The 17804-nt window shown below is 44.3% G+C and overlaps 1 pseudogene; it reads left to right on the top strand.

Annotated features, from left to right (window-relative positions):
- Positions 1-6390: 6390 nt before the first annotated feature.
- LOC121566552 overlaps positions 6391-17804 on the top strand; it is a 28278-nt pseudogene continuing 16864 nt past the window's right edge.

Below are 17804 nucleotides of genomic sequence, written 5' to 3'. Positions count from 1 at the left end.
AGAACAGGATAGACAGACATGAAAGCAAAAGAACAGAGAAAGGATGACTGGTTTTGTCCTGTTCTCTCTGTCTCTGGTTGTGGCGACTCAAGGATAGAGGGAGGAATCCTGATTCAACCAATACTGTGGAGGAGGAGGAGGGGGGGGGTTCTGATTTCTACCTGCCTCTCTCTCTCCTACAGTTTTAGGATCTTAATTTGAGCCAGTTTGCTACAGCAGTAAAAGAATCCTGCAGCAACAGGAAATGTGAATTATTATGTAATTCATGGACATTTTTGTAGGAGTTGATACATTTGTCCTAAGGTAAAATCAAATCTGAAATGTAAAAGCGGAAATTACGAACTTCAGAAGCCTTTTTAAACATCAAATACACAACAAGTTATCCTGCGCCAGGGTGATCAAATTAAGATCCTACGTCTGTACACACACACCCTATTTTTCTGTCTCTCTACCATCTCCCCCCTCCTTCTCTCCGTCACTGGGTTAGGCACCACCCTTTAAGGGAGTGTACACACACACACTCACGCTCTCTCCTGCTTACTCACACTGACCACCAGCTACTGGATACTGATCTCTGTGTCTGTAGACCTGGTGTACTGCTCTACCCAGGGAGATTTGGATGAGCTCTGGTTGGACTCCAGCAGCAGGACTGTGAAGGCTTGGGCTGTACAGGGTTGGATGATATCACCCAGTGGTTGTACTCTTTGAAGCCTGTGTTGTGTGAGGCTGGCTTGCTCCACGTGCCTCAGACAGAGAGAGAGAGAGGAGAGAAGAGAGATATACAGCGGCAAGCCATCCGGACGGGACAGATAGACAGTACCTGCTCTCTCTCTCTCTCTCTCTCTCTCTCTCTCTCTCTCTCTCTCTCTCTCTCTCTCTCTCTCTCTCTCTCTCTCTCTCTCTCTCTCTCTCTCTCTCTCTCTCTCTCTCTCTCTCTCTCTCTCTGTTGGCCTGCCTGCCATCCCACACTGACTAGACAGGGTGAGTAGGCTTCAGACAGAGGGAATGACAGATCTTTCTCTCTCTCTTTCACTATCAGCTGTTCACTCATAATCTCTTTAATCTTTCATACTTGCTCCTTATCTCTCCCCTTCACTACCTTGCATTCCTTTAGTTTTCTGTCCTTCCATCTCTACCTCACCCTTCCTGTAACGTGTGCGTGTGTTTGTGTGGCAACGTGTTTGTTGGCGTGAGTGAGCTCACCCCAGGGCTTGACAGTCGTGTGTGTGTGTGTGTGTGTGTGTGAGAGGGAGAGCTGAGTAAGGGACAGGGTGATTACGGTGTGCAGTTTTATGGCCCCTGAGGAGCTGAGGCAGGCTCCAACAAGGTACACTCTCATATGGAGGAGAGACACACACTCAACCTAACACCTCTAGGGAGCGTTTGAAGTGTGTGTGAAGTTGTCATTACAAAGTAATTATTCAAGCACATTGCCAGCGGCAGCATAATCCTGCTGACTCTGGCTAAACCTAAAAGGGAACGTGAAGAAGGATCTGTTACAGTCTTAGAATAGTGAACATTACATGACATCATCCCTGTACTGAATCAGTCAAGGGTTAAATTACAGATGTTTTTTTATGGTTGGGTCTTCTAAGGCTCTCTGCCACTGAACTATGTTCACGCACAAGACCTATTCATCAAGCTCTGGATCCCATTTCTCATTCATGTTAAGGCAATGAGGTGTGTGTGTTACCCTGTGTGTGTTACCCTGTGTGTGTTACCCTGTGTGTGTTACTGTGTATGTGTTAACGTGTGTGTGTTACCGTGTATGTGTTACCGTGTGTGTGTTACCGTGTGTGTGTTACCGTGTGTGTGTGTGTGTGTGTGCTCCTGAAGTGGGATAGCATAGCCTTCTGATTGATTTGTACTGTAAAGGGTTGTATTAGCCTACAATGGGAGCAGTCACATTGTCCCATTGTTGGACACACCACACCCTGCTCACCTAATTCACCCATTAGTTCATAATTAAATCCACTCCTGTCACTGGAGATATCCCTACGGCTTAAAACTCTACACAACACAAAGCAGCACTTTATATTGCTATCTGTAGATTTCAACCCATATAATACCAGGATTACATTGCCTGGTGTTCTGCTTTTGAAACGTTTTAAAGGACGTTTTAACCAGACTGGACTCACTAGAGGAGTTTGTAGTGTCCATATGTAGGAAGTGGTGAGTGAGTGTTTACAGTAGGTTGGCACTACACCTGTATGCTGTATAGGGAAGTTGTTTGGCCATAGGAGGACTATAGGCTATCTGTTTGATTGTGTAAGCCATGCATACGTGTTATTCATACTTCCTCTGTGCTTCAATCCCTGTCAATACCATTGACTTTGCATATTGGCAGCAGTCATATGCATACAATTCCAGAATTCTAAGAATGCTCCGACACACACATACACACACACACACACACACACACACACACACACACACACACACACACACACACACAGGTGCGCAGACGCATGTTAATGCATACAAAAGCAACTGGAAAACAACTGACTGTTGTTCATTCAGAGTTAGCATTTTTTCTGAATGGTGTGCAGCCTATATACACATGCTTGCACACACACACTTCAACACACACATTGTCCTGTAGTGGGAGTTTTCCCATTGATAGTGCCGTAAGGCCCAGGCTCTCTCTCTCTGTAGTAGAACATTTCACCTGCTGCAGGTCCTCCACAAGCTCGAAATGCTCTTTCTTTCCCACAGTCTGCAGCCAGACTACACACACACACACGTACACACACCCCGCTCGCCCCTGTCAAGGCATCTCCTCCCATAACACATTCCTCTTTTCCATGTACATTCTATAGTGTTGGGCTGTTATTGTGTTACCTGGACTGCATGGTCTCCTCTTACAGGTAGAAAGCTTGTAGCGCGTGGCTGTCGTCTGAGTACGACATCATGTCAGACAGGAACGTAGACACACACTCACACCCACCTGGACATTCCCCGGCTCGGGTTTTTCTTTGAGCGCTTACAAAACACGGCAGGCGACCCGACAACATCCCTCAATCTATCTCCCACTTCCTCACCCGCCTTACCCCCTCCTCAACTACTCCTCCTCTCCCAAGCTGTCATACTCTCATAGTGGAAACATCAATGGAAAGATAGTTTAATAGTAACATATTCTAATAAGAGACGACATTAGGTTGAGGTAAAGGTGGGACATTTGTAGTTTGGCTGTGAGGGTGGCGGAGGGAGTTGTAGTCTGGCTTTGAGGGTGGTGGAGGGAGTTGTAGTTTGGTTGAGAGGGTAGTGGAGGGAGTTGTAGTTTGGTTGAGAGGGTAGTGGAGGGAGTTGTAGTTTGGTTGTGAGGGTAGTGGAGGGAGTTGTAGTTTGGCTGTGAGGGTGGTGGAGGGGGTTGTTGTGAGGGTGATGGAGGGAGTTGTTGTGAGGGTGGTGAAGGGAGTTGTAGTTTGGTTGTGAGGGTGGTGGAGGGAGTTGTAGTTTGGCTGTGAGGGTGAAGGAGGGAGTTGTGGTTTGGTTGTGAGGGTGGTGGAGGGAGTTGTAGTTTGGTTGTGAGGGTGGTGGAGGGAGTTGTAGTTTGGTTGTGAGGGTGGTGGAGGGAGTTGTAGTTTGGTTGTGAGGGAGTTGTAGTTTGGTTGTGAGGGTGGTAGAGGGAGTTGTAGTTTGGCTGTGAGGGTTATGGATGGAGTTGTAGTTTGGTTGTGAGGGTGGTGGAGGGAGTTGTGGTTTGGTTGTGAGGGTGGTGGAAGGAGTTGTAGTTTGGTTGTGAGGGAGTTGTAGTTTAGCTGTGAGGGTAGTGGAGGGAGTTGTGAGGTGACATGATACTTAGAGAGAGAGATCACTGATAGATGTCAGAGATGTTGAAGGTTTATTGGTGGCTGGAAGGTCTCATGGGGCCTCTAGCTTCAGGCATGGCATTCTAACAGAGTGTGTAGTCCATCTCAGCTACAGAGGTAAATAGATATATATATAGTCCTAAACTTTGACATGCTGTCCTATGGAAAGACTAGGGTGTGTCCCAAATGTCACTATATTCCTATATAGTGCACTACTTTTGACCAGGGCCCATAGGGATCTGGTCAAAGGTAGTGCAATATGTTGGGAATAGGGTGCCATTTGGGATGCAACCAAGGCTAGTCAGGTAGACGGGTTGTTGGTGCCTGTGTTTTATGGGCTGTGGAGGATCCTGAACACACCAAGGTGACTGGGGTGAGACGGTAACGCACCCAGCTCTCACAGGATTAAGGAACAGATGGTTGAAGCCACTAAAATATTAAAGATGTGAAAAATGTAACGTGGGATTGGTCTTATGTCTTTGTGATGAGTTTTACAGTGGTTTTTACAGCATCCTTTTACCATATGAAGTTGAGTCATTGGTTATAGCCCTCTGTTGACAAAAATAGATTTTCTACAGTCAAACTGATAGACCTAGCTCCATCTCTTATGTACCTTGCTCTCCATTATTCAGCAAGAGATATCCAGCCTTTACAATATGCTATACAGACATAGTTGACATATTTGGAGCAGTGGAAGACAGGAGGGGTGTGCGTCTTTTGATCAGCAAGATGACAGGCTTAAAAATAGAATAATCAGTACTGGTCATAATTTCCCTTGTTCAGACGGCCCCCACCACACCCACCATGCAGCCAAGCTGTATACCTACAGTACCTGCTGTTAAAGCTACAAAATGGAACTGTCACATTCTCTCACTACTTAACTCTGTATTTGAAGTCTATGACTCCAGGCTGGATTTCTGGAGAAAGGGGTTCTTTTTTTCCCTCCTGTTGAGGCTTGTCACACTTTGTCTGTGTCTGAAATGGCACCCTATTCCCTATATAGTGCACTACTTATGTCCGGGGCCCATATACTGTATGTAACAGTGCACTATATAGGGAATAGGCTGCCATTTTGAACGCAGCTTTTGAGATGTATATGAACTACTGCCGTTTTCAACCCCCTCACTGTGAAGTTCTTCAGGTCATTGTTCTCCCGCTGTAGAAGAAGAACAGGGCAGGTGGGTTTTGAGAGAAGCAGAGGGTCGAGAGATAATGATCAGGTTCTATGTATTTGGGTTGATGACTCGAGGCGGGAAAGCCACACATTCAAATAGAGAGCCTTGGAGCAGAACGATCAGAACTCGGCTCTCTACAGCTGAACCAATGGAGAGAGCCTTGTGGGAGCTGGGTCGTGTTCATAAGGGAACACTGTAGCGAAACGTTGTGCAACGGAAAAAAAACGAAAATTAGTGTTTTGTGTTGGATAAGTCCAGCTCACTGTGTTAGTCGGTTTTTTCCCGTTACGTTCACTTATGAACACTACCCAGAGCCGATCAACGTCATGTCATCCATTCCAACAGGGCCTGTCAAGGCCTGTTCTCACTGCCTCGAAACTGACAGGCAGTAGGCTGACACTATCAGGTCCACCCAACAGGCCCTACTACTGTCTGTGACTGCTACTGACAGGGATATGGCAGTTGGCAGTTGCTTTCTCTTTCTGTTGGGGACACGGATGTTGCCCAGAGGAAGAGCTGAGAGAAGACAGGCCCAGTCTGATAGGACCATTGTGTTGTTGGTGTGAATATTCATTAAACTATGCCTAATAGACACAGATTCCAGCTTTCTGTCTTGACATCTCCATCTCCCTCCTTCCCCTCTCTTCCATCTCCTCCTTCCCCTCTTCCATCTCTCTCCCTGCCCTCCTCCATCTCTGGCCTCCCTGCCTCCTCCTCCATCTCTCCCTCCCTGCTTCTCCCCTCCTCCATCTCCTCCTGCTTCTCCTCCTCCATCTCTCCTCCTTGCTTCTCCCTCCTCCATCTCACTCCCTCCCTCCTTTTCCTTTCTTCCATCTCTCCCTCCTTTTCCCCTCCTCCATCTCTCTCTCTCCTGCTTCTCCCCTCTCCCTTCATCTCTCTCTCAAGCTTCTCCCCCTCTCCTTCATCTCCCTCTCCTGCTTCTCCCTCCATCTCTCTCCTCCTTTCACCTCCTCTCCCTCCCTTCCCTCCTCCATCTCCCTCTCCCTCCCTTCCCCTCCTCCACCTCTCTCCTCCCCTCCCCCATCCTCGCTCTCCCCTGCTTCTCCTCTCCTCCTCCATCTCTCCCCCTCCTGCTTCTCCCTCCATCTCCTCCCTGCTTCTCCTCCCATCTCCTCCCTGCTTCTCCTCCCTCCATCTCTCCTCCTTGCTTCTCCTCCTCCATCTCTCCCCTCCTGCTTCTCCCTCCTCCATCTCTCCTCCTGCTTCTCCTCCATCTCTCCCTCCTTGCTTCTCCCCTCCTCCGTCTCTCTCTCCCTCCTTCTCCCTCCTCCTCCAGCTCTCCCTCCTCCACTGCCTTCTCTCTCTCTGTCTGTGTTTTTGTAGTAATGTATTATATTGATCCAATAAACAGGATTAGAAATTCTAATTCCTCTCCATCCTAGATGACATGGCGTCTCAGTATCGCAGCCCAAGTTCCGCCACGGTTTGGTAAGGCCGCCACCAAGGAGAATCACATGGCGGGGCGTGCCTATCACGCTGGAGTGTTCCATGACAACCACTTGGGCGCTGGCCAACCTGCCGTCTTCATCGCCATCACAGAGTGTGCCGGGGCGGAGCCTTCCTGGTCTTCTCTGTCCATCACGGAGTCCCGCCCCACCTTTGCTTTTTTGAGAAATGTATGTGAAATCTCTCTATCTTCCCCCTCGAGGTAGAAGTTTTTCTTAAGCATAGCTCTGGGTATATGACCCTGTGTCAGTGGTTAGGCTAACTTACCTACAGGGTGATGTCACAGAAATTCAGTGAGTATTTGAAGGTCTTTGGCATTTGATAGATTCTGGGCGTAGTTGTGGGAGATGTCCTGTTGTGTTATATTACCTATGAAGTAACATGTTTAGCTTTTTACCTTTTTCATTTTGAGGTTCCTCCAACATGTAGTCTGTTGCTAAGGCTGATGTTTTGGGGGTTCACTTCAAACAGTGCCTTTAAGACCAAAAAAAAACAGAAAGAAAATGCAGCTAAAGGTTAAACAGTCTCAACCCATAACTTTCCACCTCTAAAACGCCTTGTCATCTTTTTTTTTTACCCCTCCACAAACTTCCTCCCTCCTCTACTGCTTTTGCTGTCTCTAATATGAATATCCATCTTGCACTCGTAAATGATGTATGCTAAGATGTCCTTATTATGTATAGCCTCACGTTACTAATCAGTGGTGTTTATCAGTGTGGAAGGCATTGCATTGATCTCTCCACTGAACTTGGCGTTCTCTTTCAACTCCCTGTATGGCAAGCTGGCACCTCCAGACCTCTTCACCTGAACATCTGGCTGAATTTACAGGCTTTCATTTATCTCGCATCTGCATGATTCATTAGAAAGACTCTCGAATCTTGACCTACAGTGATTCATCAGAAAGACTCTCGATCCGGAACCTGCTGATTCATCAGAAAGACTCTCGATCCGACCTACAGTGATTCATCTGAAAGACTCTCCGATCCGACCTGCAGTGATTGACTCGAAAGACTCTCGATCCGACCTGCAGTGATTCATCAGAAAGACTCTCGATCCGGACCTGCGAGGATTCATCAGAAAGACTCGATCCGACCTGCGGTGATTCATCAGAAAGACCTCGATCCGACCTGCAGTGATTCATCAGAAAAGACTCCGATCCGACCTGCAGTGATTCATCAGAAAGACTCTCACGATCCGACCTGCGGTGATTCATGAAAGACTCCGATCCGACCTGCAGTGATTCATCAGAAAGACTCTCGATCCGGAACCTGCAGTGATTCATCAGAAAGACTCTCCGATCCGACCTGCAGTGATTCATCAGAAAGACTCTCGATCCTGACCTGCAGTGATTCATCAGAAAGAACTCTCGATCCGGACCTGCAGTGATTCATCAGAAAGACTCTCGAATCCCACACTGCAGTGATTCATCAGAAAGACTCTCGATCCGACCTGCAGTGATTCAACAGAAAGACTCTCAATCCGACCTGCGGTGATTCCATCAGAAAGACACTTTCGATCTGACCTGCAGTGATTCATCAAAAGACTCCGATCCGACCTATATGAGGAATGACATATAACTCACCTCTTTCCCCCCTCCTCTGTTTGCAAAGAGTTGCAAACTATGGCTTATCTCAGAGACCCCCCGACAACACACACATACAGGCATGCACACACACACCGTTCGGGTCCCTTTATATTCGATAAATGTACTTATTACCCATCTCTCTCTCTGTTAGCATGTTCTTAGACTGAGTCTGGTCATGTAGTTTCAAGGCTGCGCCCCCTATCCCAAACACTACTTGCTCTACACACACACCCATGCTCTTCCTGGACACCAATGATGTCTGGAGTGTGTGTGTGTTGTGTCAGTCATCGGATTACTGCATTCTTAAACTTCTTGAATTGTCTTGATGCAAATCCTTTGAGATCGTTGGATTGCGTAATACCACACATGTTGTGTTCGGGCAGTGAAAGTGAATTTCTGCACGCCCTGCATTGCTCAAGATGCTCACCTCTGTCATAAGTTGCTGATCTTGAGACATTCTGTCTAGATGGATTCAGTGTCTGGAGTTGGGACAGACCTCTAAAGAATAAAAAATATCAGTAAGGTTTGGCTTTTAAAACTGTTTTTACACTCTTTTCTCAAATACTTTACTTTGTGTACCACCTTTTGCCATCATGTTAGCATGTCCCAACTAGGGTATTGAAGTGAATTATCTCTGAAACTATTCCCTTACTGTCATTGCCTATTGCTCCATGGGCATGCTTATGCTGCCTTGCATAGACTTGCTGTATAGTTAGTTCTCTTAGTGAGGTGTCATGTTGGTTGAGTAGGCTGCCTGTCTGACCTGTAAAGAGGAGTCTGACTGGTGATTAAGATTGTTAAGAATTTCTTCTGAAGCATGGTTTCTTTCTTTCCCTGGTCTGCCGATTACACCCTTCAACCTGGGATTCTGCTCCCTGATCTTTGAATACTCTCTAAGCATTTGTTGATCGGTTTCTTCAAGTAATGAATATACATTTTACCTTTTGATTTACCCTGTTTACCTTCCAGTCCTTTTTGTATAGGAAATGTGTAGGCAGGATATGTATGAAATGTGTAGGCAGGATATACATACAAGTCGTTTGGATACACCTACCATTCACAGGTTTTTCTTTATTTTTACTATTTTTCCATTTGGCAGAATAATAGTGGACATTTCAAAACTTGAAATAGCGACATATGGAATCATGTAAGTAACAAAGAGTTAGGAACAAAATCAAATAACGGCATTTGAGATTCTTCAAATGCTACCCTTTGTGATGACAGCTTTGCACCTACTTCGCATTCTCTCTCAACCAGCTTCACCTGGAATGCTTTTCCACAGTCTTGAAGGAGTTCCCACATATGCTGAGCACTTGTTGGCTGCTTTTCCTTCTCTGCCAGTCTTACTGCATCCAAACACCATCTCTCCAATTGGGGACGGTCGGGGATTGTGGAGGCCAGGCTCGTCTGATGCACTCCATCACTTCCCTCACTTACTGGTAAAATAGCCTACAGCTTAGGAGTGTTGGGTCTTGTCCTGTTGAAAAATGATAGTCCACTAAAATACCAGATGGGATGGGCGTATACGCTGCAGAATGCTGTGGTAGCCTTGCGTTAAGTGTGCCTTGAATTCTAAATAAATCACGGACAGTTCATCTAAGCAAAGCACCCCCACCCATAACACCTCCTCCTCCATGCTTAGCAGTGGGAACTACACTGCAGTCATCCGTTCCAACCACGCACGTCTCAGCGGTGGTTGGAAAAATCTCCATTTGGACTCCAGACCAAAGGACAAATTTCCACCCGGTCTATGTCCATTGCTCAGTGTTTCTTATGTAAGCTCAAGTCCAGGTGTCTTCTTTATTATTAGTGTGTCCTTTAGTAGTTCTTTGCAGCTCTTCGACCATGAAGGCCACATTCCCCCAGTCCCCTCTGGAACAGTTGATTTTGAGATGTATCTGTTACTTGAACTCTGTGAAGCATTTATTTGTGTGCAATTTCTGAGGCTGGTAACTCCTAAACTTATCCTCTGCAGCAGTAACTCCCCCCTTGTCACAACACAACTGATTGCATTCAAAACGCATTAACAAGGGGGCTGGAAATAGAATCAGAGTGAAGGAAAAGCAGCCAACAAGTGCTCAGCATATGTGGGATCTCCTTCAAGACTTTTGGAAGATCCAGGTGAAGCCTGGTTGAGAGAATGCCGAGTGTGCAAAACTGTCATCAAGGCAAAGGGTGGCTATTTGGGGAATCTCAAATATAACATATATTTTGATTTGTTTAACACTTTTTTGCAAATTCTGTGATTCCATGTGTGTATTTCGTGGTTTTGATGTCTTCACTATTAATCTTGGCAATGTGAAAATAGTAAAAATAAAGAAAACCCTTGAACGAGTAGAAAAACTGTAAACTTTCGAATGGTAATGTGTACAGAATGTGTAGGCAGGATATAAAAGTATCTAATGTAATGATGAATGAGATCCAACCACTCAGACTCTAGCTCCACCTTCTCTCTTGGCCCCATGGCTCCTGAACCTTACAAACACACACTGAGCTCCCAGGGCAGGAGTGGAGGGCAGGAGTGTGAGGGCGTGATGTAATGTTCTAATGCCCCTCTGTGTCTTTTGTGTGTGTGTGTGTTTGTCTGTGTTTTTCAGACAGGGAAGGTGGACCCCCCATCACCCCAAAGTGTCAGGCCACCGAGGTAACGTACTGGATATCAAAATGGAACCCCTTGTCGGGCTTCTGTAAGCATCCATGCTCCAGAGGACTCCACGGTCTAGTATAGTGCACACACACACACACATAAAATCACCTTTCCATTCCTGACATTTCCTTCCACCACTGACCTGCAGCAGACTTGGTTAAGAAACAACACACCTTAAACAGTCAAAGATAACTGGAGTGGCCTCAGTTAAAGTTGTCTGAAGTCCACCATATCTACTACCACTTGTAACATGTTGAGAGAGTTCCAACTCATCATTGTAAAAGGTGTTTTGTTTAGCCCCCTTGTCAGTCTCAAATTCCTCACTGCTTGTTTGGCAATGTAGAGCTGGCTCTAGTCAATGGTTAGCTTTGAAGTGTGTGTATGTAACTTTGTATGTGTGCTTGTGTGTGCCTGTCTGTCTGTGTGCATTTGTGTGTGTTTGCTCTAACAGGTGAAGGTCTGGGACATCCTCCCCATGGTATAGAAGAACCTGACGGTGCCGTGGAAGGATTGTGCAGGGTCTATACAGCGTCAGGGTGGGACTCATCGAGTGTACCCTACTGCCAACAATGTGCTCTTTTCTACACTGGCTATGACTACCAGGTAAACACACACCACCCACGTAACCTAGAATACTAGCTCACATACCACAGTGCCTTGAAAGTATTCACACCCTCTTGACTTTCATTTTGTTGTGTGACAGCCTGAATTTAAAATTGATTACATTTTGATTTTGTGTCACACCATCTTACACACACTATCCATAATGTCAAAGTGGAATTATGTTTTTAGAAATTTTTACAAAATTAATAAAAATGAAAAGCTGAAATGTCTTGCATCATTAAGTATTCAACCTCTTTGTTACGGCAACCTAAATAACTTCAGGAGTAACATTTGTATTAACGTCACATGATATTCAAAAGGGCTCTATGTTGCAATAATAGTGTTTCCCATGATTTTTGTATGACTACCTCATCTCTAAGTGTCAAGATCGTCTTTAACAGAGTGGACCAATGCGCAGCGTTGAATGCAAACATATTTATTCTCACTGAAGGAACACCTTGAACAAAAACAACCCGAATCGATACGTGAGCAGTTCCCGGTTACCATAAACAGACCGAAACAAAAACCCACAAACACGAATGAAATTCGACTGGCCCAAATGTGGCTCCCAATCCCAGAGACAACCAGCACTCGTTACCTCTGATTGGGAGTCACTCAGGACTCAACATAGAAATAAGTAACCTAGATCCCTAACAAAAAAAAAGCCCCCTTTAGGAACTATTCCCCTGGCTCAACATACGAGAGTCCCCGAGCCAGGGCGTGACACACTCTGCTGGAAGCAATTATCTGCCAGGTCCCTCAGTCGAGCAGTGAATTTCAACCTCAATTCAACGACAAAGACGAGGGAGTTTTTCCAAGTGCAAGAAGGGCACGATTGGTAGATGTAAAGAAAAAAAAAAAGCAGACGTTGAATATTCCTTTGAGCATGGTTGTTATTAATTACACTTTGGATGGTGTATCAATACACCAAGTCACTACAATACAGGCGTCCTTTCTAACTCGGCTGTCGAAGAGAAGGAAACCGTCAGAGATTTCACCATGAGGTCAGAATGGTGATTTTAAACCTGTTAGCAGCGTTAAATGGCTGCAGCGATAGGAGAAAAAGTGAGGATGGATCAACAACATTGTTAGTTACTCCACAATACAATTTCATGTGAGTGAAAAGGAAGCCTGTACAGAATAAAATATTCCAAACATCCATCTTGTTTGCAGTAAGGCACTAAAGTAATACTGCAAAAATATGTGGCAAAAGAAATAACTTTATGTCCTGAAAACAAAGCATTATGTTTGAGGAAAATCCAACTACAACACATCACTGATGTACCCTTCTTGTATTTTCAAGCATGGTGGTGGTTTCATCATGTTGTGTGTATGCTTGTCTTCGGCAAGGGAGATATTTTAGAGAAAAAAGAAAAGGAATAGAGCTAAGCACAAGCAACATGCTAGAGGAAAACCTGGTTCGATTTCCAACATACACTGGGAGACAAATTCACCCTTTCTTGCAGGACAATAACCTAAAACACGGGCCAAATACATAGTGGGTTGCTTACCAAGACAATGACCAATGCTAATGAGTGGCTGTTACAGTTTTGACTTAAATCGGCTTAAAAATCTTTGGGCATGAAAATGGCTGTCTAGCAGGGTGATCCTCTGTAGCTCAATTGGTAGAGCATGGCGCTTGTAACTCTAGTTGGTTCGATCTTGGGATCACCCTATACGTAAATGTATGCACACATGACTGTAAGTCAAGCTTTGGATGAAAATGTGTACACAAATGGCATATTATTATTATCAACAACCAACTTGACAGACTTGAAAAGTAAAAAATAAAAAAATTGATTCTAACATGCTGAATATTTACTCAGGGTTGAATATTTATCTAATCAAAGAGTATTAGTGTTTTATTTTCCATTAATAAATAAAATGTTAGAATTTTTCTTCCACTTTGACATAGATTATTTTGTATAGATGCATTGACAAAAAAAAAGAGACAATTAAATCCATTTTAAATCCCCACTTTGTAACACAACAAAATGTGGAAAAGTCAAGGGGTGTGGAATACTTTCATAAAAAGCACTGTACACTCTCCAAACACAAATACCCAATAGTGAGATCTAACCAGGAAATGATGTTGGTGAGAATAACCTATCAGTATTGAAATGCAGCCTAACGGGTCCTACATTCTACCGCAGCTTATTCTGTGGCAAAGTCCAACAGTAGTATCACGGTCACTGTCCCTTGATCCAAGCAGACATGAACATTGCTCTTTGTTGACCTTAAAGATTCCTTGGCCCAATCCTATTGTAGCCCCTCAATACCGAAAATCTAGACGCCCGGAATCTACTTCCCAGAATGGGCTTTCAAATGGGTTGGAAATAGGGCTGATAAGGTGACTCTTCGCCACACCAGTAGTCACAAGTCATGACGGTGTCAAATTCCACATCACCGTTTTTAGTCACCGGTATGCATTAGGCTCTCCAACGATGCTGCTGATGGTCAATAGTAGCCTACCAAACTTGTTATTTGCCTCTTACTCAGCACTCTATTGTCCCTCTAATCACCTTCATCAATGCAAATGTCATCGAAATCTAATCAAACGCTTAATGAGAGCTCATGTTGCGCAACATTTTTATAGGCTATGCAATTGCGTGAGAAAGCAGAAAGCAGAGTGATGGCCTCTATTAAAAAGAGGAGGATCCCATCAGCTTTCTATAGGCTAGGCCTACTATATTTGTTTCTCAACTTTCCTAATATTAAGTACATTGCTTCTCTTCTGGAGAGTAGCCTACACCCATAGACAAATAAAATTTACCAGGAAAAGCGTCCTCCATTACGCTTATTTAAGTGCATAGATTACGTATTTTCCGCTTTTCTAAAGTACACGGAGTATAAGCCGCCAGCAGCTAAATTGAATGATGTGTACATATATATAAGCCGCGCACTGGACTATAAGCCGCAGGTGTTTTAATGTTTAATTACCATGTAAGGGTTCGTGCACGGTGGATTGTCAAGGGGAAAGATGGCTGTTTGAGGAAGCTCCCATTTATTAACATTTCAACAAACAAGTTGCATATTTGTATAACGTGTTAAAGTGTTACCATTTGACGGTGCAATAGTAGTACAGAACTATATACTGTGATGTGTAAACCTTCTCACCATAGCGTTTCAAAGACACACAAACTTTTCAACTGCTCTCGTTCTGTCTCGTTCTGTCTCTGCGTATCACTCTTGGTTCCACTTTTACTTTTGCGTACCTGTCTCACTCTTTTCGGCCTCCCAGCTTTTCCTGCTGGAGCCCGCCCTAAAGGTGGGGGGCATGCGGACTGGTCATAGAGCCCATAGAGTTAAAGTTGGTGGACTGTAACCTGTAAAATCCATAGATTTAGAGGTCTTCTAAGTGGCCAAGTATCTGTAAAAATCCAGATTAGCCTTAATTTACCTTATGTAAGCCGCAGGGTGAAAAAATGGGAAAAGGTACTTATAGTCCGGAAAATTACGGACATGTATTTTCTTCGCTACAGGTTGCTGATAAATGGTCCATTCCAAAATCAAAACAAATTTCACACATACACTCCGTTCTGAAAAGTTTCGCGGTCACTTAGAAAATGTCCTTGTTTTTGAAGAAAAGCAATTTTTGCCCATTAAAATATAAAAATTGGTCAGAAATACAGTGTGTACGAGCATTTATTAATTGTGTAAATGGCTATTGTAGCTGGAAACGGCTGATCTTTTTATGGAATATGGCCAGTGGCCATTGTGCCCTGGGCCTAAATATAATAATTATAATTCCTTTCGCCCAGCTGCGTGCCCGGAGTACCTCTCACTCATAGGCTCACCGTCAATTGATCGGATCTTCCTCACAGGCTACAAGTGAAGACAGACACATCGGGGACGAACTGCGCGGTCCTTATCGAATTCCGAGGTGCATATTGAAGATATTGGAAGATCTGTCCACATGTACTTTTTGTCAGCCAACAAGATGAGTAGGCCTACCAACGCATCAAAGCAGTAGCCTATGTCAATCTATCCCCCATAGTACAAAAAGTTACCTAATATATTCTATGCGAGAAATAAATATTCCAAACATAGTTTGATTTTTTATGGAATATCTACTAGGCGTACAGAGGCCTAACCTTATCACCAACCATCAGTCTTGTGTTCCAATGGCATGTGTGGTTGCTATAATCCCAACTTTATCATTTTAAGGCTAATTGATCATTAGAAAACCATTTTGCAATTATGTTAGCAGCTGACTGTTGTGCTGATTAAAGAAGCAAAACACCAGTCTCAACAAGTCAACAGGAAGAGGCGACTCTGGGATGCTGACCTTCTAGGCAGAGTTGCAAAGAAAAAGACATGATCTCCAGACTGCCCATCTTAATATTTTTTCTTTTTGGTCAGTGAGATACAAACTGCTTGTGGTCCTCTGTAGCTCAGCTGGTAGAGCACCTGCCGCTTGTAACGCCAAGGTAGTGGGTTGATCCCGACCACCCTTTTTACAAAAATGTATGCACGCATGACTACAAGTCGCGGATAAAAGCGTCTGCTAAATGGCATATTTTATTACTTTTGCAACTATGCCTAGAAGGTCCAGATCCGGAGTCGCCTGCCTTCCTGTTGACGTTGAGACTGGTGTTTTGCGGGTACTATTTAACCAAGCTGCCAGTTGAGGACCTGTTGCAAAAGGGTTTTCTAAATGATCAATTAATAACTGCCCAAAATGATAAACTTGGATTAGCAAACACAACGTGCCATTGGAACACAGGACTGATGGTTGCTGATATTGGGCCTCTGTCGCCTATCTTGAATATTCCATAAAAAATCAGACTGTTGGATTTACGCCAGAACAATAGGTCAACTTTTTTTGTACTATGGGGGAGTGAGATGGGTGACATAGGCTAGTGCTTTTGCAGTTCTTTAGGCCTACCCATCTTTGTGTGACTAAAAGCACATGTGCATGGGTTCTTCCCATACTACGAATTCGATAAGGAGCATGCGCAGTGCGTCCCGATGTTGCTGTCTTCCTTGTATCCTGTGAAGGAAAGACGATCCACGTGACGGAGAGCCATGTGAGTGAGAGGTACGAGCAGCGCTGAAGGGAATATGGTATTATATTCAGCCCAAGAATGGCCACGGCAACCTATAAAAGGTAGATTTTTTAGGGGGCATTACGACCACACAAAGGGGATGCAGCCGGAAATTCGAGGCATTATCAAGGCCTTTGTCAAATTGTGAATGAGAGACTGATGCATGTGTGTAACAGCCTGCGTAAAAAAACTAAGCAGAGTTCCATCTCCTTTCTTTACACAACTTTTTCAAATCATCATTATTCATCATGCAGCCTTAGAAATGTATTAAAAATCTAAACATATATCCCAACATTTGTATCACATATTACATAAATACTCTAAATTAGCATTACCTGTTTCTTTTGTTAACAGCTCAACACAGAATAGCCGCATGTTGCACACTCTCAAATCGTTTGGAGAAAATATCCTTTCCTATTTTATTCAGCTTTGTTCAATTGTATTCTTCACTATAAAATAATATAAAATAATGCCACGGAATTCTAAGCAAATCTTGTCTGCTAAATGAACTTACTTAGCTCACCATATGGCATAAGCCAGATCAGGACCTCAACCTTAAGGACAACTCAGAGTAACTGCTATTCTGTTCTTCTGAAATAGACTACATTTTCTTCTGGTATCGTGTTTCTTAGACCTGTCTAAAATAAATAATGGATTTATTGTGATGGATGAAGGCTAATATTACATGGATTTATTATACTTTTTTAAATGTAAATACGTAAAGGTCTCTATCATGGCTTAGGCCAGGCTGTGTGTGGAAAGACCGGAGGATGCTAAATGTGTTTATGTTAATTAACGGTCAATTACCGTGAGACTGAGCAGTTATTTGCCGATAATCACCGGGCTGTGAGAATTTAATGACCACTACAGCCCTGAGGTGGAAACAAACTAAAACCACTATTACACATACACACAACACCCTGCTCGCTGTCTGGGTTACAGAATTTAAAATACTTTGTCAATCCATTTGTACTTTCAGTATCTGATTTTATAACGTGTGTGTGTGCGTGTGCGGTCCTTCCCCAGGTGATGATCTGGAACCCTGGGACTGTCCTGAGGCGTTAAAATCCAGTCCGGACCATCAGCCACCACACATGGACGTGGTGCTCAATCCCCTTCAACACCAGATGGCAGCAGGCTGGCCACGTCCTGCAAGGACAAGAAGATCAGAGTTCTAGAGCCGCGCACTGGGAATCTCTAAGCCAGGGTGTACGGGTGGGGTTGCTGGGTGTGAATTGTGCGCGTAGGGATCAATTTTTTTCTTCATAATGCCGTTGTGCCGGTAACAGTGATTGATGTGTTGCGCATGAATACTATTTATATCAACACTTGGCGCTTAGTGTCCAGCCTGGAGCAATATGGTTACTAAGTTGTCAGGAAAGGGGATTCTCCTACTCTCTCCCTCGTCTATGCTCCTCCAGCACCACATAGCCAAAACGACACCTCCCCATCGGCCGCTTCATAGAG

Source organism: Coregonus clupeaformis, chromosome 1 (assembly GCF_020615455.1).
Source record: "Coregonus clupeaformis isolate EN_2021a chromosome 1, ASM2061545v1, whole genome shotgun sequence".
Taxonomy (NCBI): Eukaryota; Metazoa; Chordata; class Actinopteri; order Salmoniformes; family Salmonidae; genus Coregonus; species Coregonus clupeaformis.
Note: the sequence above shows the minus strand (reverse complement) of the source record. Positions and strands in the feature narration are given on the sequence as shown.